The sequence below is a fragment of the Poecile atricapillus genome, chromosome Z, assembly GCF_030490865.1.
Source record: "Poecile atricapillus isolate bPoeAtr1 chromosome Z, bPoeAtr1.hap1, whole genome shotgun sequence".
Lineage (NCBI taxonomy): Eukaryota > Metazoa > Chordata > Aves > Passeriformes > Paridae > Poecile > Poecile atricapillus.
In genome coordinates this window covers 29,359,907-29,385,659 of record NC_081289.1, presented here as the reverse complement: position 1 = coordinate 29,385,659, position 25,753 = coordinate 29,359,907, and the positions used below count along the sequence as shown (strand labels likewise).

The following is a 25,753-nucleotide window of genomic DNA, read 5'->3' as shown; positions in this document are numbered from 1 at the left end:
TCTTCCCTCCCAATTTAATTTACAACTACTCCCTCCCATGAATGCTGGAGGGCTCTTTGGCATTCTATGCTCTCAGTCTCTTGTTAGTGGCACTTAATTTTGTGAAAATAATTAAACTTCCACCAGATATGTATGGATGCTGAAAGCAGACAGGGAACACATAGCCTGTGTGAAACTAAGTCACACAAGGTTCTCACTCTGTCCTGAGAAAGCATAAGAAGGAATCCAAACAGTCCTTGGAGTAAGACAACAATCTTTGCAGGTGTTATTTAGGATCCTTGTTGTTTACTTGTAAGAAACAGTCAAAGGGTGATGTTCCACTTGACCAATGATGGTGATGTGTTGGTTTAATGACCAATGAGAGTTTTACCCCTTGTGCTTTCTCGGACCTGTCTATAAATGACGATCAGGAATAATAAAACTTGCTCTCTTGTGCAACCCAGCTAAGAGAATCTGTGTCATACTTTGCCATTCCTAATGTAGTGTGACAGATATGCAACTGGAACCAGGGAACAGGGCAGAGAAAATCCCACCATTCAAAAGGCTAATCTGACTACCAGGTGAAGAATATTTCTATTGTGATTTGTCTCAGTGATCAAGTCTTTTTGGCAAACACATCAGCATGTGCTTGACTCAAATACTAATTCATTTTCTTTTCACAAAAAAATGTAACTTATGTGTTAACTACTTTGGAGAGTTCTTGAAAGCTTGAGCCATATGTGAAAGCAAACTATCAGCTCTGTCAACCTGACCAGTTATAATCTTTTCCTGTACAGATATTCCAGCCTAGGCAATCTGTATTCATAGAGTGGATTTTTTTTTTTTTCTGATCTCAGCAAGAACAAAATCATGTTTTTATTTTCATTGATCACAGCTATTCTTTCAATACTTTCTGGTTTGTTTGCCTACTCAGATAAATCAGTGAGTCATATAGTCCCAGTGCTCTCAATAAACGGATTTCTTGTTTGAAAGTTGTGTCTTTTCTCTCTATCCATGGCTCCATGAAATAATGATCCAACTGCAAGTCTTGCCTCGCACAAACTTTCATGCATAACATGAAAAAAGAACTTTTTGAGGAGCTAGTATGCCTCTAGAATTAACAGCCTACTTCATTTCTAGTAATCCCTGCCTGTACGCAACTTACCTCCTCTTTAAATACTATGCAAACGCAAATTTGGACAACAGTAAGAGGATAGTTATTAATTGCTGGTATTTAAAATTGGGGGGAAGAATAAAATGCAGTACAGACAGTGCACACTCAGCTCTACTGTCACCCAGGGCAGTGTGTGTTATTCTCATGATGCTTCTCTGCCCACATCCCGAGTTTTCTCATCCAAATCATGGCTGGAGGCAGCCACAGATAGCTTAGAAAGAAGTTCTTCAGTTCAAGCATGGCTGCCATTGCTGGAACAAATTGACACAAGGACTGCTGTGGTAGGACAGGAGTAATCACCTCTTTGGTAACATTTTGTCGCATGCTGTGACATGACCAAACTGCTGAAGCTCTGCCTTTTCCCAGTAGGGCACACCTTGCAGGTGATTGTGCTGTCAGTCTGCTCCATGGCAGTTGTCAGCCCTCTGCAGTCTGAGACATGCAGACCTCCTGTAAGGAGGACATACCGTGCTCTAAATTTTAAAACTCTATGTAAGATGAAGATGAGCCATGAAAAACTAATTTGACTCTATTTGTCATCTTAATTCCACCATTATCTGAGAGGAAAGGTACCAATTAAAGGTGAATACTGTACCAGAGCTAAGTTTTATTAAGGAAGTATACTGCTCAGAATATTAGACAAGCACCTTTTACAGCTTTGATGGTTCAGTCATGTCAACAATTAGAAAGCAATGCCTAATAAAATTCGATTAGGCCACCTGGTCCTGCTTTTTATAGGAGTACAACAGAACCATTATTCTTTCAGCAGTTTGCATGTTTTGAGACCTGAGCACTTTTTTTTTTGTGCATGAAAGTAGATGTACCTCAAAAAATAGATACTTTACTTTTTAAACTATTTTTAAATAAAATCCATAGTGGCATTTTCACTTAAATTATTAAATTTAAATAAATTTGAATTTTAATGAGATCTTGAAGATGAAAAATTAACTCCCTTGTCTTCACTAAGATCTCAGCTGAGATAACTCACTGTTTACCTGTCCTGAGGTGAGAATGTATTACTTCACTCTAGTAGGAAAGGTCTGAGAGTGTTCCCTCTGATTTCTGTGTCTTTGAAGTAGGCCTGAGATGAGTCAAAGTATATGCTGCTCAGAAGAATGACGAAAGGTATATATTATGCAGAAGGAAGGAAGTCCAATGTCTAGGTTCCTTTCTGCAAAGAGAAGTGAAGAAGCAAGCAACCAGCAACTCATTTTCTCTTGTCCCTGATTTTGGCAAAATCTTTTTACACAAATGGGAAGCAGCTGGCTACTCACCTAATCTTAATGCTCATAATATTGTACATAGTGTTTTCCACAGTGTAGGTCTAATACTCAACATAGAAATCCTGTGTGGAAACTTTGAGAATGAAACTGTCTTTCAGAGAAGATGGGTTTTCACTGACCTCAGGAGAAGTGGCAAATGCTTAGTAGTTTGAAATCAGGCTACTTTCATGGGATCCCATGCAAATATAAATGCCTTAAAGTTTCAAATTTTGTGGCTTTTAGACATTACACTGGTTTGTGTACTAGTCAGGAGAAATACTGCTAGGCACAGACTAAAACCACACAAAACATTGAACATATTCTACCTTCTCCCCATGACAATCTGACAACTGCACAGTACATTTCAAGGCCCAGGATAAAAGTTTCCATAGAACAAAGTATAAACACTGCAGGCAAGCATGACCCAATACACTATAAGTGGAAATGTTTGGGGCACACCTGTTCTGAAGCTTTTCGTGCAAAAATTAATTTTGGGTTCTCAAGTATGGTAGCAACATAAATAAAGTAAACAGGAGAAAACAAAATGAAAGCAGGTTAAAATAAAAATCAGTACCTTATTTACTTGCTCTAGCAAAATATGGCAGCTACCAGAGGCTGACTGGCTACTGATTAATATAACCTATTTAAGAAGAGGCAATTTATCATTCCTTAAAACCCCACAAATGCTGGATTATTAGGAATAAAACAAACTGGGTCTACTCAGGGCTTTAATTCCATGTCTGGCCTGTTAGCAGAAAATTCTCATATTCATACACTGATGTACCACAGATTTTAAAATGTTGCTGAGGAAAGCATACTGCAATTTTAAAATTCATATGGAAGTATAAAATACTGTATATTAAAATATAAAAGTATCTACCATGCTTTATGTGTCTTGGTTAATCTATAAAATATGGTCAGGATACCAGCTTGGTCTCTGCTCCCTCTGGATATGTTCCTGACCTATAGTAGCTCTTGGCCTGGTCCCCTGCACATCATGGTGCAGTGTCGCCCTGAAAACTCAGCTTTTGAGCTTGTTGACATAATTTCTAAAGACTTTCCCAGGACAGTAACTGTAAACATAGATATGTGTACATTCCTTCTGTTACAAGTCTTTTGATGGACATCTCTCACAGTCAGTGCAGTTGGGAAAGCGTTATCCTGACCATCCAATCCCTGGCCGTGGTCAGAAACCTATAAATTCTGAGAGAAGAAATAAAGTTTCTCTTTCCTTCATCACACCTTGAGCTACGTCTGTGTGACATATTTCATGTCCAACAGCAACAGTGCAGAGTGCCAAGGGAAAGATGGAGCAGCAGGGAAGGAGGGCAGAGCAGCACAAGGCACACAGCACAATCTTCTCTCTGTCGGCCTGTCAAGCACAGGCTAAGAAGCGGAAATGTTTTCTATCAGAATATAAGAGCCAAATTTCTCTGTACAACAAGCATAGAGAGTCTCAGTTACAGGGTTGCCTATATGCAAAACTGATCTAATTATTCTGGGATCTCTCATTTGTCATCATTACAGCTGGTTTCCTGCAGCTCCTTAAAGGAACATGTTCATATTTCTGATTAATAAATGCTTTGACTTTCCTACTTAATCTATTATTTTGCCTATCTAACCTATCTAATCTCAGGCTTGTCTTTCTATCAGCATTATTTATATAGGATCAAATTTGCTGCAGTAGCTCACATTCCTTTTGGCAAAAGGAAATATCTCTGTCTGGAAAATTGCAACGTTGCACCTGGAGCTTGGCTGATGAGATATATTTATAAGCATCAAAGTTCATGTCAACCCTTAATGCTATGTCGTACTTTCTTGACAGGTGAGCTCCTGTCACACCTGGCTTATGCAGAACATGAATTCCCACACAAGAAAAAGTCAGTGGAAGTTCTTGTAACGGACAGTTCCTGTTTATACAGCAGCCATGGAATCAATATGCAGGATTAAGTATTGCATTTTCTCAAGTTGTGCACTTTTTATTTCATCTCAGCAAATCCCATACGGCTGTGGCATTTTTGTAAGAATGTGAGCAATTTTGAGCTCTGTGGAAAATGCTGAGTGCTGTTGGATGAAGGCAGAGAAGGGCAGAAGAGGAAAAATACATTCCTTTGAATGCACTAATATAGAAAGCAATTAAGAAATATGACAATAATGAGCAATCATTCTGTCTCGTAATGTATGTTTTGCTTTAAAGAGCAGGTGATGACTTCCTGAAAACAATAATAAGTAATGTAATGAAGTCCTGTCTACACAGGCATGTTACTTCAAATATTTCAGATGAGTTGGCTTGAGCATATTTGGAATGATTGTTGTAAAGTGGCTGGACTTTCTTTTTTGCATGAATGAAGCCCAGGCTCACCAGCCCTCAGCTATGAGCTGCATGCAGTTTATGAGAGGATTCTGCCCATTTTTGAATAATTTTCTGTCATTGTATAACGTGATAAGGTTTATTTGCTGTCTGGTCCCTGAGTGCCCTCTTCTGTTACAAGATCATCTGGATCAAGTATTTTAATCTTTCCCGCTGAATGCTGATGGCTTCCATTGCAATTCCAGTATGTGTGTGTTCCTCCAGATGCAAACTTTTTTCTGAGCACTACCTCTTTCCCTCCCTGATATTGTCTCATGGGTTATATGTATCAGCACATCCAGCCTCAACTTTATGGCACTGCCTCAAATATTGCTATTTATGACTATTGGTCAAGCTGAATGCAAGAGAGGGACATTCCTGAGAAATGGACCAGTGTTGCCAATAAAGCAAAATAACGCTGGTTTTTCTACAAGAATTGAAGGGATGTGAACATGACCTCTAGGACTTCTAACGGGCCAGAATAGGATAAACTGTGAAAAATGTATCCATGGGAAGTCAACTGCTGAACCCCTGTAATGGACCCAGGTGACTTACCACAGCTGTCAAATTATTCCACTTCAAATATGGAGTTGTAGAGCTAATATTTTTTTCAAACCACTGAACTGAAATGCAAAGAGGTTACAAAAAAGCTGTTTGAAATTCAGAAAGGTGGTTAGCCTGAAAATGCTGCTGAGGAAAGTATTCCTATCACGTCCTATACTATGTCATAGCTGCGCAACTCTAAGCCAGGTGGTATCTGGATGCCATCACTGGCAGGGGAAAATGAGCTGTATGAACCATGAGCCTCTTTCCATCTGTTTAGTTCCACCTTTTCTACTGTGGTCATTGTGGTGCTCCACAAAAAAGAACCCAATCTTGTGTTTCCACCTTGTGCTGCTTGCTATGCATCTGGGTTCACTGCTGCTCTTCCTGCCACTCTAATAGCATGGCAGCATCCCATGAGTTAAAAGGAATACAGATTGCAGAACAGGCATATTTATTGCAACAGCAAATGCAGGGGGAAAAAAAAAAAAAAAGCAATAGCAAATATACTTTGGCTTATAATTTGATCAGCATTCTTTAGCTTCCTTTCACATTTTATGAGATGAATTACCAAAATTAAACATTTCAAAATGCTGAGATTATAAAACACTTGTAATCAAACCTTTAGCAATATAAAATGCTTGAATTGAGGCCAATCACTCTACAGTCTGTTCCCTTCTAGTGCACATGATGCTGACCTGCATATGTTACAGGAGATCTTAGGGCAAAGGCTGTGCTCCATTTTTATACACAGAGCAAAGCAGTGCAGCCCTCTTGGTTTCTTATCTGTATGGTCTCTCTCACTTCTGCGATTGAATATATTTCAGTACCCTTCTGTGCAATGCTAGACATCCTTCTGATTTACCCATTGCCTTTTGCTGTAAGACTTTTTCTCTCTTGGAAACATACTTCAAGGTAACATTGCTACAGAGGTGCACATAAAACTGTAAACTCAAGTCCTGTTACTATTCAGTAGAAGGATACTCTCTCATTAGCCCATCATCTTCTTCTCTCCTTCCCATTCCAAGACCAGCACAGGATTTCTACAGAAAAGAGATGTAGAGAGAGAGGCTTCTTATTTTTTACACACTATGGGGTTCCCTGAGAACAACCACTTCCTAGGGAAGCCAAAACTGGAAAAAGAGATTGGAATGACTGTCCAAAATTGATTAAAAAAAAAAAGAAACCTATGATAATTGGCACCGAATTCATTGCAAAAATAATAAATAATTGCAATTTATCTCTGACAACAAAGGCCCCATTATTATGAGGAACTTTAGCATAACAGGTTACTCAAGTAATAAAAAATACTTCAGAAAGGAGAAGGAAGATAAGAAAGTGAAGTTTAAGGATTCTGTGAATGGATTTCAGCACAAGAGCCAGAAGGCAAAAAAAGAGCTGGAAGGATGCTTATGATAACTTGTGTTAACTTTGACATGAGTGTCTAGATTCAGAGGAATTTGGGACAAGGAAAAAAAAATCACGCAGGAAGATTTGCTGTAAATTGTGAAAAAAAACAGTCCTCTCAACAATATTAGGATGCTATGCCACTAGTTCAAGTGCACTCTGAGGTTAACAAATAGTGGGAGCTTCCTGGAGGTCCCCACTACACCCTTTCCAAAAATATGAGTGATTTTTGTTTTCATTTGCAAGGATAGGTGCACTTAGCAGATAAGGTGTGCTGTGCCAGAGTTATGCTGAATAAATAAGGTTGTAATGAAAAAATTGTCTGAAGCATCCCATTGAGGTTCTCATTTCCCCCTAATAATTCAAAAACGTAACAAATATACATCTATCTGTCTTATACCTTTGACTATAATACATTCATTTTGTCACCACTCTAGTCTCTCATTTAAGAAAGAGCAGGACAATTCCATCATCCTGTTTCCCATGAGCAGCATGGAGATCTCCTTCTCTCGTGGATTTCCAACAAGACATAGTGAACATCTGCCACTTGTAGCAAATATTGATCAGAGCGTTTGTAAGGCTCCTCCACCTGCCCTTAATTTCCCAACAAAGCCCTTCATTATTATTCTACAGTTAGTCAGAACAGTCATGCAGTTCCTTTCTCCAGTGCATTTGCCAAGTAAAAAGCATCATTAGTCAGAGAAGCAGAAAGATGTCCAACAGTGAGAAAAGGAGTGGACACATCAATAACATCCATTGCAGAGCAATTCTCATTTCTCTTTCTGTAAATAAGGCTGAATTTCTAAAATACCTGTTATTAACCATTGTATGTCTTTCTGTAATAATATCTGTGAACTTCCTGTAGCAATTCATGAGGCTTTGCAGAAGCTTGAGAGAAAGATTTTTTTTTCTGTTTATGAAACCCAACTTTCACATCTGAAATACAGACACATACATTCAGCCACTGTTACCATCTTGGGGTGATGGACTTTATATAAACTGGAAGTATTTTCTCAGTACCAGCACAGTGAAATATACATCTGATAAATATTTCTAGTACATACTGGTAGACAATTATCAATCCCAGTGAGCAGAAAGTCCACATGTAGAGGTGCTGCTGTATTATTTCTTTGTTGCTGAATATTCAGACTGCGGTCTGAACAGATGCTTTGCAACCTCTATCATCCTAAAGTCCTAGCATAAATACTCTCTATCACACCCAGGCATGGAATTACTCCATCTCCACCTCCTCCTTTCCTTCCAGTATCAGTTCACCACCATCATGTCTTTCTCTAGTCCGTTCTCTGGACCCTCCATTGTTTCCTCCAAACAGATTGGCAGCCATTTGAAATGGTGGTAGCTGGAGGAATCCTGAAAATAGCTTGGCCTCACGCCAAACTGTAGAATCCTAGTAAGTTCCTATATTTGTTCCACAAGACAGTGACTGTGGATCATTGCCCAGGAGAGCCATTTCCCACAACATGGTGAGAATCAACACACGACAGTGCATATGCAACAAATGTCAGGAAGTGGGGGTTAAACCACAATACATAAATCATATGAATAGAAATTTTTACTCTAGCTAGTACATATTGGTTATTTCCAATAAAATGTATTCCAAAAGCTTTTCTTTATAAACATGGAAATTATTTCTTACAAACAGTCCTGCTGAGTTGCAATGTAAGATGTAACCAAAAGCATGTATTCTATTACCATCTGCTAAAACCAGGTGAGGCAGTGTTCTTTATCTCTTCCACGACCCATCCCTCATAACTTCAGGGGGATATCTTCTGTTAATGGGCCATTGAGTCTCACTGCATGACTGATAAAAGTACATCATCCCATTGTGAGAGGGTCACCCAGGGGAGGAGCCAAGCATTCCTACCTGGATAGAATCTGAGACTTAGAACACTGCAGTCAGCCGTCCTCCACTGGATTCCCAGAAGAAGACCGGACCCATCTACACCACCACTGGACCTTCAGAGGAAAACTACACCCTTCTACAGGATCACTGCTTCAACAGATCCACATGTGTCACTCCAGGAGGACTGCAGCCACCATTGAATCAGACTGATACCAACACTGACCAACAGGGTGTCAGGTTGTATTCCGACTCTGTCAGAGGATTTTTGTACTATTACATTTTTATTTTAATTTTCCTAGTAAAAAACTGTTATTCCTATTCCCAGATCTTTGCCTGAGAGCTCCTTAATTTCAAAATTATAATAATTTGGAGGGAGGGGGGGTTACATTTTTTCCATTTCAAGGGAGGCTGTCTTCCTTAGCAAACACCTGTCCTTTCAAACCAAGACACTGAGTTATCAGACCCATTCAAAACAAATTAAAAACAAACATTTTCAAAACTAAATAAGATGTCAACATGTGGTTAAGTAACCTTATGAAAGCAATTACAATTAATTAAAAGTAATAAAAAAATAATTTAAGGCTATCCTAAAACTTTAAAATGGCCACATGATGGTTTTAATCTTACCAGACTAAAGAAGAGGTGGAAGCAGGGCTATGGATATCTTTTGGTAACATCAGCCAGAGTGGTCTTCAGCTATGTAGATTTTTTCCTACATTATTACTGAATGCTGCTGCTAGCTGTTCATGCAGGTATCAGCAAAGTGATTTGAACAGACTTTTACTTTGGGAAAGACTCCTCAATTCTGAATTAAAAGAAATCATAGAATTCACTTAATATTAACAGCCTCGATTCTGACTCAAAATCACAGCTTTTAGTTATATTATTTTTCACCTTTCTTTCCAAATCAGAGCACTTACTTTTATTCAACAGGAAATGTTGCTGGGCATTAGGTGTGTCAACAATTACATTACTTATATAAGTTACTTACATAATGGGTACTTCTGGAATCCTAATAGTTTGTATATCAGTTGATAGACAAAATGTGAAAATAATGAAGATTTTGAGAAAGACACTGTTATATACATACATTCACCTGAATTTGAATAATATATACTAACTAGTTCATTTTACATTAATGTATTTAGCATGTGTTACAGTCTAAGATATATGCAGAGAAATACAGAATTTCTCACATATATTGGTGTTTACGTTCTATTTTATGTGTTTTTTTCTGAATAACATTGTGTTTTAGTTCACATGTCAAGACTACTGCTGAGAACAGCATATCTTTTTTTGCAGACCTGGGTCTTGCCTACAGCAAGAAGCAGTAAAGTTAATTTATAGAGCTTTCCTGTGGGGGAGATACATATATCAGTCTAAAATTTAATATGCACAAGGTAACATTAACTTGTTTTAGGAAGGAGATAAGCTATGTCAACACAAGCTCCACTGTTAGAACAGGCATATTGTACAAAGCTGTACTAGTATAATAGCTCAAACTAAGAAAAAAGAAAAAAAAAAACCATGCCATTAAATGTAATAGTTGTGTCAGTGCATTCGGTGATGAACACCTCTTTGCCCTGTCAATTGTTGAAATAAGTAAAATTCTCGAGTGAATATTGTCACGGCAAAAGTTGTAATAGTTCGTGCACTGGAGGAGATAACATATAATTAATCACCTAGGATGAGGCTGGCTGTCTGGAGAGCTAAGGATGCCAGGGCATGAAAGCCACAAGAGAGCTATAAAGGCGATGAGTAAAAGCACTGTTAGCTGAGGTGATAAGGTCTTTTGTGCAGTACTGGGGATCACAGGAAAAAGAGAGGTGTATGGGTGCGATGTGAACAGGTCCATGGCCCAGGGCGTCTGTGGTACAAAGAGGGGATAGAAGCAATATAATTTCTCTGAGTTTCTACCAAATAACAAGTGAGATTAAAGCGAAGGAAGAGCAGGGTGAGGCGGGAGGCGGCTGGCTGGCAGGCCGGGGCGGTGGCAGGGCGCAGTCCCGCTCTGCCGGCGGGCCAGGGCCGGGCGCGCCTGAGGCGGAGCTGCCCGCGGCGGCTTCCGCGGGAGCCGCGTCCGGCGCCGAGCGAGCCGCTGACAGCCCCGTCAGCTGCTCCTGGGGGAACAGCACAGCACATCCCCTGATGTTGTAGCCAGCAACCGGCAAAGTCCCACGGGGTACTTCCGTATCGCTTCGACCCGGCAGGGAAAAAAAAAAACAACAAAGCAACACCAATGACAGGAAAAAAAAATATTTTTAAATAAATCAACCCAGTGCTTGAAAACCGCGCGGTTTAATGCCCAGCAACAGGTGCCTGAAGCTGCAGGGAGTTTACAGACGGGGACTCCCCGAGGCAGGGCCGTGGGACGGCCCTGCTAGATGGAGAGCTCCGGATCCCCGGCCTGGCCGAAGAGGACCAGAACCGTGCTACGGCCGCCGCCGGCACCTCCTCCTCCTCCCGCGCTGCCCGGGCGGCCACCACGGCCGCCGCCTACAAGTCCCGTCACGCCCCGCGCCGTCGCGGCCGCTGCCGTCGCGCCCCGTCCCCCCTCCCGCGCCGCTCCCCGCCCACTGCCGGCAGCGCACGCGCAGCGGGGGCGGCGTCCGGGGCAAGTCTCCCCAATGTAAGATGGTGGCCGGGCTGGCAGCGGAGCGCCCCGAGCTCGGAGATCGTCCGTCCCTCGCGTAAAGGTCGTCGGAGCAGCCGCCCGAGCGCCCGACCGGCCGCCGCCGCACGTCCCGCCCCAGGAGCGCCGCTGTGGGTTTCTCCCCTCCGCTTCTCTCTTTCCTCGCCGCCTCTCTCCTTCCCTCCCCACCCTTCTCCTTTTCCCCTCGCCTCCTTTCCCGCACGCTCACTCACTCACCCACCCGCCCGGCCGCCCCCGCCGCGCCGGGCAGCCTGAGAGGGAGAGCCGCGCACACGCACCGCGGGCCGGGCAGGCAAGAGGAAGGCGGGTGAGTGTGAGCTGAAGGCCGGGCCGGGGAGGGAAGGAGGGACGGAAGGAGAGACGAGGAGGAGGCGGGGGGGAGCCGGGCCGCTCTGACTACGAGAGCGCCGAGGCTTCGCTGGGACGGCGCAGGCCGCAGCCCACCCGCCGGTGCAGCCCCGGCGACGGGAGGACGCGCCGGGCTGCTGCCGGGCGCCGAGGGCACCGGGCCGTGAGGAGAGGGCGCGGGGGCGAGCGGGCGGCTCCTCCTCCCCGGGGGCGCCGGGGAAGGGGCTCCCTCCGTGTCGCTGCCCGGAGGAGGCTGTATTTATTTCCTCCTCGTCCCCCGCCTCCGGTGCGGAGAAGCCCTTGGGCCAGGCCGGGCCACCGGCCGGGGTGGCGGAGGGACGGTGGCCCCGGAACCGCTCGCATTTGCCGGGGCAGGCCGGCGCGGCCGGGCGCGGGCATCGCGGCGTGATTCACTTAGAATTTGCGTGGAAATTTCCTCTCTCCCCTTCTTCCTCTTCCCTGGAGCCAGGCTCCATTTCTTCTTGTGATATGCACTTTTTTCCTGAGGGAGAGGCAAACAGATGGTGAATGGCAGCCTCTTAATTTTGGTGTTATTTTGGACAGTCCGTGCAACCCCTCCTGAGATTTGTCTGTCAGTAAAATAACCGGTATGTAACTTTCTGTCTCATGCTTGCAAAATCCTAGAAGCTCTTTCCATTTTGTGCATTAGCAGAAGCAAATGACAAGGTTGTGTGTATGAGTGCTTGTCCTGCTTCTAGCGACAGTCCTACAGCTCTACCTGCCAGTTTAAAAGTGAAAAGCCAGTGCCTTTGTATGTACAGGAAAGGGGAGGGAAAATACACTAGATAATTATCTTAAAATGCTTTGCTACCATACCAGAAAGGATTTAATTGTCCATGGCTTGTATGCTTCTGTCAGTGTGGTAATACCAAGTATGCCGTTCACAGGAGAAGCAATTCTCTCCAGAGCCTGTGTTAATGTAAGCAAAACGTATCAGCTGGTTAAAGCTGTGGAAATTCTAGACCTGCAGATGTTGACTTACTCCTGTCCAAAAGTTTTAGAAGTTAATGTTGGCCGGTCACACGTTTACTGAGCCTGTACAGGTTTCTAACTCTCTGTTTTAACTGTCTGTATTTGGCTTTAGTTTTGAAATGTCTTGATTTGAACATCCCTGTACTTTGACTTCATATTCATGTAAACATGGTGTCTGGCACTAACAGAAGAGCACACATACTGAAAGATGAGTATGTAGAAGAATGAAATTTTTTCTAGCCCCTTTCACTGCTTAAAAGGGAAAGAGAAAAAAATAAAATACAGGCTTATGAAGAGCAGGGAATAAAACAGCTGTTTGACTCAAGAGAGTGAATTAGTTTCAGATGGCCTACAAATAGTCAAATATACTGCTAGTTTCTTAGCACCTCTGTAATAATGTAGTGATCTAACTTGTGGTCTAGGATTCAGCTGTGCTGCACCTTAGGCTTTTGGAATTCTGAGATAGAGTTTCCATTTTATAAACAAGATGAACACATGCAAGTGTTTAGAAATGCTTGGCAGTTAAACTTGGCTGAATTGTAAACTGAGTTCATTTTAGGGGAAAATATTGTTTTGGAAAGGGGGAATACAGTGAAGAAATTATGTCTTCTTTTGATTTGCATGTTTCTTCAGGTGCCTTTTTGTTAGCTTTTAAAATTAGGAGTGTTGGAGGATCCTAACAGTTTTTTTCTTTACAGAGAAAAGGTGGTGTCTGTCAGGAATAGTGCTCTACTAGTTTCTTGGTAACTCAAAAAGTTTAAGAGCATCCTTAGAGTGCCCACTAAATAAAAATCTTGGATAAAAAAGGCTGGTGAGAGAGTGTACACAAGTATGTGGCTTTTTTTATTTAATTAAAAATAGTCTTTATGTAGAAATACATGTTTTCTTTCATGGCTGTTGTTTATAGAAGTTAGGATATTATTTGTGATTTAAATGTTTTTAAAATAGCTCTGACTGAGATCCTAAGTATGGGCCCTGAAGGCTTAACTCTGGCAGCTATTTCTCAAAATCTCACCTGCCTCTCTGAAAAAAGAGATTATTTCAAATAGACTGATGTGTAAGCACAGGTAACTGTTAAGTGGCTGATCACAGATTGCATCTTGGGCCTTGGTTGCTCTGGTAAGATGAGGCTGATCTATAGGCCTTAATACATGCTGAACAGAAATTACTTGCTCAGCAAGACTGCTAGGGTCAACGGTTCCTAAACTTTCACATGGAGAATAGTGCCTTAGGTTGTACAAACCACCTCTTGTCCCTCTTGCAGTTACGCTGTATTGCTGAGATAACTTGAGTAAGTGCATATGTGAAAGACTGCATAACTTACCTTACTTCAATGTCCTGCTGAATGATTTCTCTCTTCAAAGATGTTCATGATTGCTTTTTTTTTTTTTTCCTGTGTTTATCTTTCTACTTGCTTAGTCCCCTTTTTATTGGATAGTAACTGTGTGAGGAGCTAGAGCTTTATGAATAAATAGAGTCCCCATCCCTCTGGGCTGCCCTCTTCTGTTTCTTGGAGAATAGTCTATAAATTTATTCCTTTCAGAAGGTTGGTTAACATTTTTTAATATTTTAACAACTGTAAACACTTTCCAGACTTGGAAAATTAAGTATAGCAGCAAATGGTTTGGTATGGCTTGAGCTGCTGCTCAGACCTTCTGGTTCTTCCTGTAAGTAAACTGGGAGGGCAGTGCAGGTGTCTAGTAGGAAATATGAATATAACATCTCTAAGTAAAAGCATGTGTGTGTTTTTGCATTATACTGTTTGGATAAGTTAGGTGCATTACTTTACCAAACTGAGGTTTTTTTCTGTCACACCAGAAACTTTGGTGTGCTTGGTTATGTCAGATGGTGTTTTTCTTGCATGTGTTTGTAAAAGGAATCTTCATGGTTTCCTTATTTCAAAATTGTATTCAAGGTTATACAAATTTAGTGAATATTCAGAATACATCGTTTTGGCTTCTGCTTAGCTGTTATTAGAATGGCTGCATCAGCTCAAAGGGAAGAATTGGTGTTTAAACTAGTGATTTCCACATAGTACTAAGATCAAGTAAGTTTTGTGGTGATATGTTTTTTATTCTTTCCTTCCACTTGGCTGTTCTGGGAACTTGACAACTCCCAGGTATTTCTAGTAGGAGTCTACCATCATTTAAATGCAGCTTGCAAGTGTTTTCTAAACACATAGGCACAAAATAAAGTTTTCATAAATCTCATGCATATGCTTTAATAACTTGAGGAAGCCTGCATCCAAAGCTATTGAGACAAATACAGGCCAAGGGAATGAGACTTCTCATCCTTCCCTGTGTATCCTGAAAGCTATGTACTGTGTTTTTATTCTGGAGCAGAATATATTAGTGTTGATTTCATAGTGATTAACCAGTCATTAGTATATTTTTATTAAAGTATTTCATCTGTTGCTGGTTTTCAAATTGGGGAAAAATAGGTTGGGATCAGTATAAGGGGAATTTTTTTATCCTTTAGTCACTGAGTTAAAATAAAGGTGGATGTAGAGATCAAGCATGTTACTGAACTTGGTGGAAAGGGAGCTTGGATCTTTGCTAAGGCTTGTTGTCTGATCAGTGCTGTCTGATTTTGAGCTGGTTCTGTTCTCTTGAAAGGGAAGAAGGGAAAATCTCATCTGTCTGTGAGTAGCTTTCTAACATGCTGTGATCCCAGCATCTGTTTCTTCTAGCTCACTGTTGTCTTGAGAGCAATAGATGCCTAATACAAGGTGGGTTTCAACTGACTACGAAGTCTGATGTAAAGTAATTGTACTTCTGCATGTCTTGTTTGTGAGATGGAGGGTCCCTTGTTGTAGTGCAGGTTCTTGTTCTGTCCCTTTCTGGGCTTTGAATATTTTACTTTTCTCAGTTTAGCAGCCTTTCATTGCTGGAAGGTGATATTGCAATATATTACATTTGATTGCAAGTATCAATTATTAGTACTAGAAATTTGGGGTGGTGTTTTCGTGTTGTTAGGGTTTGGTTTTCTTGTTTTCTTTTTTCAAAACAAATTAGGTGAAAAAACCTGCAAAAGTGGCAGCACACTGTCTTCACTTCTAATGAGTTCTTCAAATTTGGAACAGGATCACATGAGCTTTGTAGGGATGGCCAAGAAATGTCATAGGCGTGTCTACTGTGATTTGCAAGTAGTGCTTCATCCCAGGTTTTACTTTGGCCCATTTTTAGGCCTTTTTTGCGGTTAAGTGCTTATGTTTCAGACTGCTGAGGCCTAATCTTTTCCTTGCTTAACAGAAGGGGCATTTATTTTTTCCCAGTGTGAATGTTCTTAAACATTTTCTTCCATATAAGATTCGATACACAAAAGTAGTAACTAAAAGGGTAGCAATCTTACTCCTTGTAGGATAAAATACACTGCATAGGAGGACTTGCTAACAATTTTTCAGGTTAATTTGTTTGAGGAACACTGAATTCAACAGATGAGATTTATTTGCATGCAGGCTTCATGTTGTATTTTGGTTTAAAGTTTCTTTCACCAGTATAGATTTAATGTGGATCCTGCTTGAATAGTGTATATTAATTTTAAATTGCAAGATATATGAGCTAAGACACCTTGAGTGTGAAATACTGTACTTGCAGGAGTAGTTTTTTTTTATTTCTAAACCTGTCTCTTATTGCTTCTTACAGTAAGTTGCTGTCTTAAAAAAAAACCCAGAATCTGAGTGCAGGACTGGGAGGAAATAATTATATTTGTATGTACTTTGGAACTGCCTACCTGAGGGAGTTTGTGATAGAAGTTTTGATGAAGGTTATGTCCCAGATAGGTAAGCATGTGGTGGCTGTTGTTCAGAATTTGTTTTCTACTACAGCCTAGAATTACAGAAAAACAGGATAGGGAAGAAGTATGCAGCAATAATCACTAGATGTGGGGAGAATGTATTCAGCTACTTTTTTGTCTTTCTCTGTCTTCTCTCCAAATATAATGAATGAAGATAGGTATGTGTAGCTATAGCTGTGCTTGTCAGTTAAAGACCTAAAGCTTCTCTATGATCTGTAGATATTACCTTGGGCTGTTGGACATTGCAAAAATAGAAACTATTCCCTGTCTTTGAAGAGCTCCTGCTTTCATGACGTGATTTTTTTTCATTGAATGAAATTTAGAATTAGTCTTCAGTATCTCATTCATAAAATGAGTCTGTCCCCTGAGAGCTCTTAAACTAGCATAAAATAAGAGGCCAAAACTTGCTAGGTCAAAATTATTGTTTATAGGTCAGCATGCCCAATAGTTAATTTGAATGCATTTCCTTCAATCAGTGTGGACTAAACTCCTGAAGTTATGTTAAACACACCAGTCTGAATGAGAGAGGCCCAGTAGCATTAATCCAATTTGTCTAGTGACTTAATCTTACTGCCATTTATCATGTAACTGTTGCTCCTCTCAACGGGCCTTCTTGCATGTGTTTCTGTTGATCATTTAGCATGTTAAATCCCTTTTCCTAAGAAGGTAATCTTCCCTTTTATGAAACTTCATCCTAGGTTAAGGGTCAAGTAATTTATAACTCAGGAACCATGTTAGAGAAGTTAGAGCTTCTTCCCATCTTTGAAAGCTCCTTTGCTAATCCTTTCATTTAGTAAAACATATATTTAACATATTAATGTGGTTTCACAGTTAGTGGAAAACTGGTTCTAGAACATAGGTGGAAAATCTGAAGCTAGAAGACAATCACTGGTTTTCCTTTACATAACTGTTAGTGTACATTGAAAATATGGAAGAACAGCTGGGAAGTTTAAGGAAATAGCAGCTCTTATATCAGGCTATCTTCTGCACACAGGTAGTGTTATCATCTGACTGGATTACAGTTTCATTTGAGTCTTGAATTGTAGTTATAATTGTAAGCATGCTTCAAGTTATGCCAAGATTCATGTTTTCACCAGTGTAATGGCTTCCTCTTCTCATTGAGATAGTAAATTCTTAAAGAGAATTAGAGATAGTAATTTTAGAGATAGTAATTTCTTAAATTTTTTGCTCCTGGTCTCATTCTGATTTAACTTTAGGCTTGTGATTCTCTGGGGGTGGGGCAGGGGCTTACCGTGTATGAGAACTATTCCTCTGGTTACTACAGTATAAATACAGAGCACGGTGAGACTTGGTGAGAGCCAGTTATGTTGTGTGACCACATGACTGACATTCTGACAAAAACACCATACCTTGGGCAGAAAATGCTTAGAATTGGTTCTGTAGTATCTCTTCCTGGGAAACTAGCTATTTGTTTTTGACTTCAGTGTCCAAAAAGAGAACACTATGCAGCCGTCTTTGTAAGGCAACCTGCAGTGGCACATGGTTTTTGTTCTTTGAGCATAGTTTGTATAGAGTATAAGTAAAGTGAAGAGTCAGAAAACAGGCAGTTTTGGAGTAAAATGGTTATTTTGCCTCTCCTCATAATTAATACCAGTTACCATGAGGGTTGAATAAAAATAATTGAAATAATTTGAAAAAAAAGAATAAAAATTCTTTGCACATATCTATTGAACTATTGACCAGAGGTGAAGCGAACTTTGTTTTCAAACATATGTAATTTGGCGTAATGAGGTGAGAGGGAGGGTCAGGTTCCTTTTGCCATTTGCAATGCTGTAGTCATCCACTCTTAACAAATGAGCCACTTAGTACCAGCTGCTGTTTCTGCTGTATTCAGTGTGTGCCACTTCTGAAAGCATGGTGAAGGTAACTTCTGCAGAGGTGCAGTGCAGCATCTTTTGATGGTACTGTTTTTTCTTGAGACTTGTGTTTCATATACCATAGTATATGAAAGTATAAGGAAGGAGATGGACTCAGTGTCACTCTGTGCTTTATTTGGGTTTGTTTTACTTTTTTATTTACTAAATATCAAGTCAGATATCAAAGAGCATCTTCTCAAAGCTGACATCAGCATAAATGTTTCTGAGGGATCCTTAATGTCTTCATTTTGTATTTTGTTTCTTCTGGTTTTAAAAGAAAATCTATCAGCCAGTTCTCTGTTCTTTTAAGGCGGTTGTTTGATTTTCTTACAGGTTTTGGTTTGCATCTTATATGGGCTTAGGCTTCTCCAAAGGAACTGTATTCAGCTGGTCTTGGTTGGTAAAACCTCAGACCTGTCTCTTAGTATTAAAAAATTCACAGCATTTAAAGGATATGTTGGGCAAGTGTATTTGCAGTCAACTTGAATTTTTGTGGGTTTTATAACCTATATTTGTTGCAGTCTGACAAATTGGTCGGGATTTCATTCAGCAAGTGTCTCCTTAACTTCACCTCCCTGAGTGAATGCAGCTCTAAGTAGTGAAGGTAGCAGCAGAAGGAATTGATATAAATCCAATACTACGCATCCTGCTTAAATTTGTGGAAGCTGATACTGTTACTTCTCATTGTCCTCCCTTTCTTCTTCTGAGAAGTTGCTTTATATGTCTCTCTCTAAAACTAGTTTATACAAAATATGGATTATCTTCATGCAGTTCTCTATGTATCCTCACTGGGTTCAGGGTGCTTCCTTCAATGCAGGTCTTGATCTTTCTCAACTTTATTTTTTTAGTAACAAATATGTATTTCCCTGAAAAGCAGAAGTAGGCAATTGTAGCTTGTGTATCAGATATGTGGGAATGGGTATTTACGATGTGGGTGAATATTGTACAAAGCAACTACCTTTCTAGATTTCTAGCAGGTAGGTGGAGTATGAGTGATAAGAGGGTTCTTCCACTCTCTGAAGCTTTTCTGTGCTTCTCATTAAATTAATTGTTTGCTTTTTGAAATAAATCTCATTTTTTAAATTACAGAATGGAAAGTAAAATTCTAAGTATTCTCTGTAGAAGCCAAACCACCTCCAAACTAGGATTGAGTGTGACTGTGACACGGTAGATGTTGTTACCATTTTCTGTTGACTCAGATGTCAGTACATGTTATTGAAACAGCGTCCTGCTCTTGTCTGAAGCAGATGTCTTAAGCGTAGTATTCTTATTTTTCATACTGAATTACAAGATGATCTCTTTCTTCAGCTAATAGAACTGATAGTTCATTGGATTTATTTGCTCTTGCATTTTAATTAGATGTACCTTTTATGTTATCCAGCTGTTTTATAAATTACTAGAAGAGATACCTTATTGCCTTGAATTATGTGCTAGAGAATTTCAGATTTTAGAGAAGCTTCACCTTTTGTCATTTTCAGCATGAATCAAGAAAAAAGCCACAGGCCTCATTTCCACCTACTTTCAGATAGTGCCATGAATTTGATCACAGAATGTGTGCTCTATTTGGAGTTGACTTTACCTGCCAGATACACATCAAGAAAAAACTGAAATGGTTCACTCATTTATTTTTTTTCCACGAGGCTTTGCAGTTACTAGCTACAGGGCCTAATGCTTTACTTACTTCATTCTTGAAAAATTCTAAGTGTAGGTACGTTGGTGTAACTGTAGTCTCTATAAAGTGGAAGGGGGTTTGTATGTGTTAAACTTCCGTTGTATCTTTACAGTTCCATTGTGCCTTGTGTATTTACGTATTAAGACTGTTATATTGTGTAACAGTAGTGCTCATGGTAGGGAATTGTCATAATAAAACTTGTATTTTTGAAGCTAATATTGCAAATGTGGGCAGTGTTTCTCTGTTTCAAACGTGTTCTCTTACTTCATTAATAGATCTATTCCATTTAGTAAAATTTACTACTTAAATGTTTGTAGGATCACAGCCTTAATTTGTAGTATTTTGGTTTCCTGCCTTGAGCACTGCCTAAATACAATTAAGTTCTAATGCATTTCTGTGTTGACTTGGGTTTAAAGGGGAAAGTATAGACAAGTTCATAGAATCACAGAATGGTTTGGTTTGGAAAGGACCATAAAAGATCATCTTACTCCAACATCCCTGCTATGGGCATGGACACCTTTCACTCATTTGGGTTGCTCAAAGCCCTATCCAGCCTGGCCTTGAACACTTCCAGGGATGGGACATCCATAGCATCTCTGGACAGCCTGTTCCAGTGCCTCCCCACCCTTGTAGTGAAGAATTTCTTCCTAACTTCAAATTTAAATCTACCCTCTTTCAGTTCAAAACTTTTACCCTTTGTCCTATCGCTTCACTTCCTGAAAGTCTCTCCAAACTTCTTGTAGGCCCCCTGTTACATATCGAAAGGCTGCTATCCAAATCTCCCTGGACCTTCTCTTCTGCAGGCTGAACAACCTCAGCCTCATAGGAGAAATACAGTGGCCCTCTGCTCATCTCTGGCCCTTCCCTGCATCTGCTGAAGCAGTTTCCTCTCTTTATTGTGCTGGAGGCCCAGTTTGTTATTCAAGGAGTAATGTTCTGTCTCCCAGTTGTCCACTGTTCGTTTAGCTGTGGCTTAAACTGACTTGCCTCTCCTGACTCTGTAGTGAGGGGCAAACATTGTCACATTTTGCAAAAGTCAAGTTTGCTTTTTTCCACTTGTGACTAAAGATACTGAGTGTAAATGGCTGAGAGTGAACCTGGGGGTGGTGGTTGCTGTCTCACAAGTTTTAGGATGAGATTGAAGAGGCTGACCAAATCCTCCTTGTTCCCTGTATTGCTAGATAGTTTCTCAAGGATTCTGAAGAATGATTTTAAGTCTGTGCAAGGGTTTTGTTTTTGGTTTGTTTTTTTTATTTGTATGGATTTTTTTTAATAGGCTGGATGAGGAGTACAGACCTTTTTCTGATATATTCAATCCCCTTCAGTTGTGAATGAAATACAGCATGTGGGTTTTCCAGAGAAATATGAAGGCCTGTGGAGAAGATTCCTTTTTTCCTGTTAAGGAAGCATCACTGTTTCTTCCAGTATATGTAGCTTCCCTGCAGCCTTTTCTTCTGAGAAGTGCTAGAGCACAACTCACTGATAGGAGGTATGAGATAAAGCTTTGGATACATTTCTTTTTCTTTTCTCCCTCCCCTATCTCTGGGATTTCTTGACTGACTAGTCATACTGTGAATTTTCCAGTGGTTAATAGCTCCTGATGTTATTTGCTTTGTCAGACCGTGGGACTTTTTCTGAAGAGCTGTTACTGTCGTAAAATATCTTACTGTTGTCTGATAAGTAGCTTTGGAGGATTGGGAAGACTGATACAGGAACTTGTGCGTGTAATTATTGATAGGGTACTATACCTTACCAGGAATTTGTTCCAGGTGCTGGAATACTTGTGGTGTTTTTGTTAATGTCTTTATTTTTTTGTTGTTGGCTTTTGTCTAAACCAACAATGGTAGGACAACAGCCCTAATAATGTACTCTTATTCTCCTCCTTGATATATTTCTGATCTTTGAGGCTTAGTTGTTGGTTTGGTCTTTCCTTTCCCCTTCAGTTTGGGCATCTTTTTTTCTGTGTAAGTATCTCTGTATGTGTATAAATGTGAGCTTGTGAAAATTACAACTCATCATTCAACTATGATTTTTATTTTAGAAATTCATCCATAATTTTTAATTCTAGTTTAGAAAAAGAGGTTGAACAGAATATGTTCTCTTTAGAGTCGCTGTACATTGTAGAGAAGGGTTATAGTGAGCCCAGGAAGGCAATGTATAACTCATTTTAGCTTGTACTAGAGCATACTTTAGTATGAGGTCTTAGTTCCTGCAGTTGTATCTGGGGAAGTGCAGGTATAAAGATAACAGCTGCTTTGAATCAAAACTTTGTGTTGTGTTGGAAGACTTTAAATCTAGCAGATGTGTATAAGAAGTAACAGTTTGCTAAAATTCTGTCTGCTGTTAGGGAAGTGCATCCCCTGGCTGCAGAAAAGACTTCGGGAAAGGAGGAACTAATGGTTGGAGTACGAATGGGCTTGCTGTTGAGAATACTGAGCCAAGTGTGTGTGGAAGTCAGGCAAGAGACAGCAGGCAAGAATTAAAATAACTTCATCTAAGATGAATATGTTTCCATATGGAGTGGGACAATTATTGGGACAGGTGAAAGAGGTTCTGCAGTGTCCAGCTTTGAATGTTTTGATGCCCAGCTTGATACAGCACAGTGTAATACAGACTTAAGTTGCTAATTTTGATTTGAGAAGGAAATTGAATAGAGAGCCCTAGAGATCCTTTCCAACTGGAATTATTCTGTGAATCTGTAGCAAAAGCTGAAACAGTCTCAACTTCATGAATATAAAATTGTCCATGTTAAAGCTTGAAACTAAAAATCAATGATGATCCTATAAACTCACATGAGGTTTAACAAGACCAAGTGCAAGATGCTGCAATCCCTGATATCAACACAGAGTGAGGATGCACAGATGGAGAGCAGCCCCACTGAGAAGGACTTGGGGGTTCTGGTGGATGAGGAGCTGGACATGACCCAGCAATGTGCACTCAGCTCAGAAAGCCGATTGTACCCTGGGCTGTATCCAAAGGAGTGTGGGCAGCAGGGCGAGGTAGGGATTCTACCCCTCTGCTCTGGTGGGACCCCACCTGCAGTGCTGCATCCAGCTCTGGGGTCCCCAGCACAGGAAGGACAGGGATCTGTAAGAGCATGTCCAGAGGAGGCCACCAAGAGGTTAAGAGGGATGAAGCACCTCCTCTTTGAGTACAGGCTGAAAGAACCGGGATTATTCAGCCCAGTAAAGAGAAGGCTTTGGGGTGACGTGGTTGCAGCCTTACGGTACCTGAAGGGAGCCTAGAAAACAGATGGAGAGGGGCGTTCTACAGCATCACGTAGTGACAGACTAAGAGTGGGTTTAGCTTAGATATTAGAAAAAATTCTTTACTGTGAGGGTGGTAAGGCATTGGCACAGGTTGCCCAGGGAAGCTGTGGATGCCCCATCCCTAGAAGTACTTAAGGACAGGAGGGATGGAGCTCTGAGCAACCTGGTCTATTGTGAAAGGTGTCGCTGCTCTTGGCAGGGATGTTGGAACGAGATGATCTTTAAGGTCCCTTCCAATCCAGGCCATTCTGTGATTCTGTGTTAGTAGGCTTAAAGCAGATATTGTGGCTTCAGTGGAAATGCTTATTTAGGTATATTTAAAGTTAAAGGTAGTCTTTGATGTAAATACTGAATCTCATGGATGTAATGCAGAATCTCTGAATCTCTTGCACTGACACAGGATGTCAATCTTCCTAAAGTTCCAGGTGGTTGGTTAAAATCTCAATTGATAAAATGATTGAAAGGGAATGGGAAAATACCAGGCTTGCCAGTGATGAGCAGTGGGATGATGTGCTTAAAACTTGAGAAAATGAGTGCTAATAGGATCCCTCTAAGTGCTTCAGGAGTTGTTTGGCTACAAAGTACCACACCTGAAATGTCTCTACACCAATGCAGGTATCATGAGGAACAAGCAAGACTAGCTCCACACTTTGGCCCAGTCCCAGAAATTTGATATTGGTGTAAGTGAAACTGGGTGGGAGGAGTCTTGTGATTGAAGTACCCTGTCGGATGGTTGCAGGCTCTTTAGGAGGGGTAGGCAGGGCAGAAGAGGTGTGGGGGGATGAGAGGGGTTGGGCGAGTGAGGGTGGCATTTTTTTAAATGGAAAGGATAGAATCTTTGGAGTGTAAAGTTGTAGGTGACATATTCAAGAAGCATTTGGACAATGTTCTTAGGAAAATAGTGTGACTCTTGAGGTGTCCTGCACTGGGTCAGGAGTTGGAGTCAATGATCCTGGTGGGTCCCTTCCAACTCAGCTTATTCTATGATTCTATCAACTTTTCCGTACACTGTCCATGGTACTGCAGTTGCAGACATTTCCCTATCTCAGCTGTAGTCAGGCTAAGAGTCTGTTGGAATAAAAGTGATTTAATATTGAAGTTGGGCTGGATTGTATGTGTGTGTGGTGGTTGCGGGTGTTTTTATTCCAGTCTCCCTTGTAAGGTTTTTCTTGTTTGTCCTTCAGGTTAGGTACTTTGTCCAAAGCCCCAGGAGTAGCAATAGCGCTGTATTTGGTTAAACGTTTGTTTCTGTAGTTGTGTCTGTGTAGAAAGCAGGAGAAACATACTTTACTTCTGTTGGCTAAAAAGCACAATTTTGATAATCCAGAGTAATTTCTCCAATTTGTAACTGCAAGTACACTATGATTTATCTTATGGCAGAATTCAGTCTGAGACCTTTAGGTAGCTTCAGTGTGATGATCTGGACTATGAATAGGGCCCCTAATGAAAGATAAAATTAGGTGTTGAACATCGTAATGGTGTTTGATATCTTCTGCAGAGTCTCTTGGGAGAATGAAGGAAAATCTGGTCCTAGCAATTATCTTCATCTTTGCATTGTACCAATAGGTGATGTCCTTTCCACTAGTTATTCCAGATTTTGCAGGTATTCTTTTTCAGGCTTGGGAATTTTATTTGAGTAATTAGAAAAGTGTTTTTAAACTAACCCATTATTATGTTAGTATTGCTCTTAGATGAAATCTGAAGGATATGTAATTTTTTAGTGCATTAGGACTTGTATTTCCTTTAAAAACAAAGCACTGGACCGTAATTATCACTCTTTGGCTCTTAAGACTTGGAGGGGTTTAATGGCACTTGCAAAGTAAAACTAATTAGGGATTGATAATGAATACATGAGTTTGTATAGAATGCTGTAAAGGAAGTGTTTGAGTGAGCTTTTTGTGTGTCTAGTACTATTCTTCGTTTCTTTTTTTCTTGGAACTGTTGAACATAAAAAGGTGTTTTCTGTTGCAGGTTGTTTATTTCCCTCCTATATAATTCATCTGTGGATTACATCTGTAATAATTGTCTTTGTCTAAAAATGGAAGTGTAACATTTGTAACAAGTGTGTAAGCTTTTTTGAAAGGTAGGGAGGAAGGCTACTTATATATGTTCAATTCTACATCATAGTCCTTTTATAGATAATTAGTATAAGAAAATGATTCTGAAGGACAAAATGGCTTTTAAAGGTTGATGGAAGTTGAGAAGCAGATCCTCTGTTTTGTGGAGAGCAGTAAAGTGAACTTTTCAGTTTAAGCTGTTCTAAGTTAAGGTTTTTTTCTGTGCATGGTGATAAGAAATTCTAACAGTATGCTGCTGCAGTTCTGTGTAGAATACTTGGCATTATTTACAAACCTGTATGTAATGAATTTTGCCACCTATACCCCAAATTTGTGTTGATCTGTGGGAAAAGAGCAAATGCGAGATTTGTAAACATGTTTAAATAGAAAGCAGATGTACTTGAGATGTTCACAATGATAATTCTGCCTATTACAGACACTGTCTAGTGACTGTCTAATGTATAATAGATATTACAGGGATTTTTTGATCCCATTTAAACTGATGCAAGA

General features: G+C 40.4%; 1 protein-coding gene across 6 annotated transcripts in view; it reads left to right on the top strand.

Moving 5' to 3' along the window:
* The first annotated feature begins 11,130 nt into the window (after positions 1–11,130).
* LOC131573131 (CCR4-NOT transcription complex subunit 4) overlaps positions 11,131–25,753 on the top strand; it is a 75,694-nt gene continuing 61,071 nt past the window's right edge. For 4 of the 6 annotated variants that reach the window (XM_058826763.1, XM_058826760.1, XM_058826761.1 and 1 more), the window contains exon 1: positions 11,189–11,539. The gene's annotated coding sequence lies outside the window, so the exon portion shown is untranslated. Of the gene's footprint in view, positions 11,540–12,091; positions 12,189–25,753 lie in introns of those variants that run through there. The other 2 variants (XM_058826762.1, XM_058826759.1) reach the window with 2 other exon arrangements.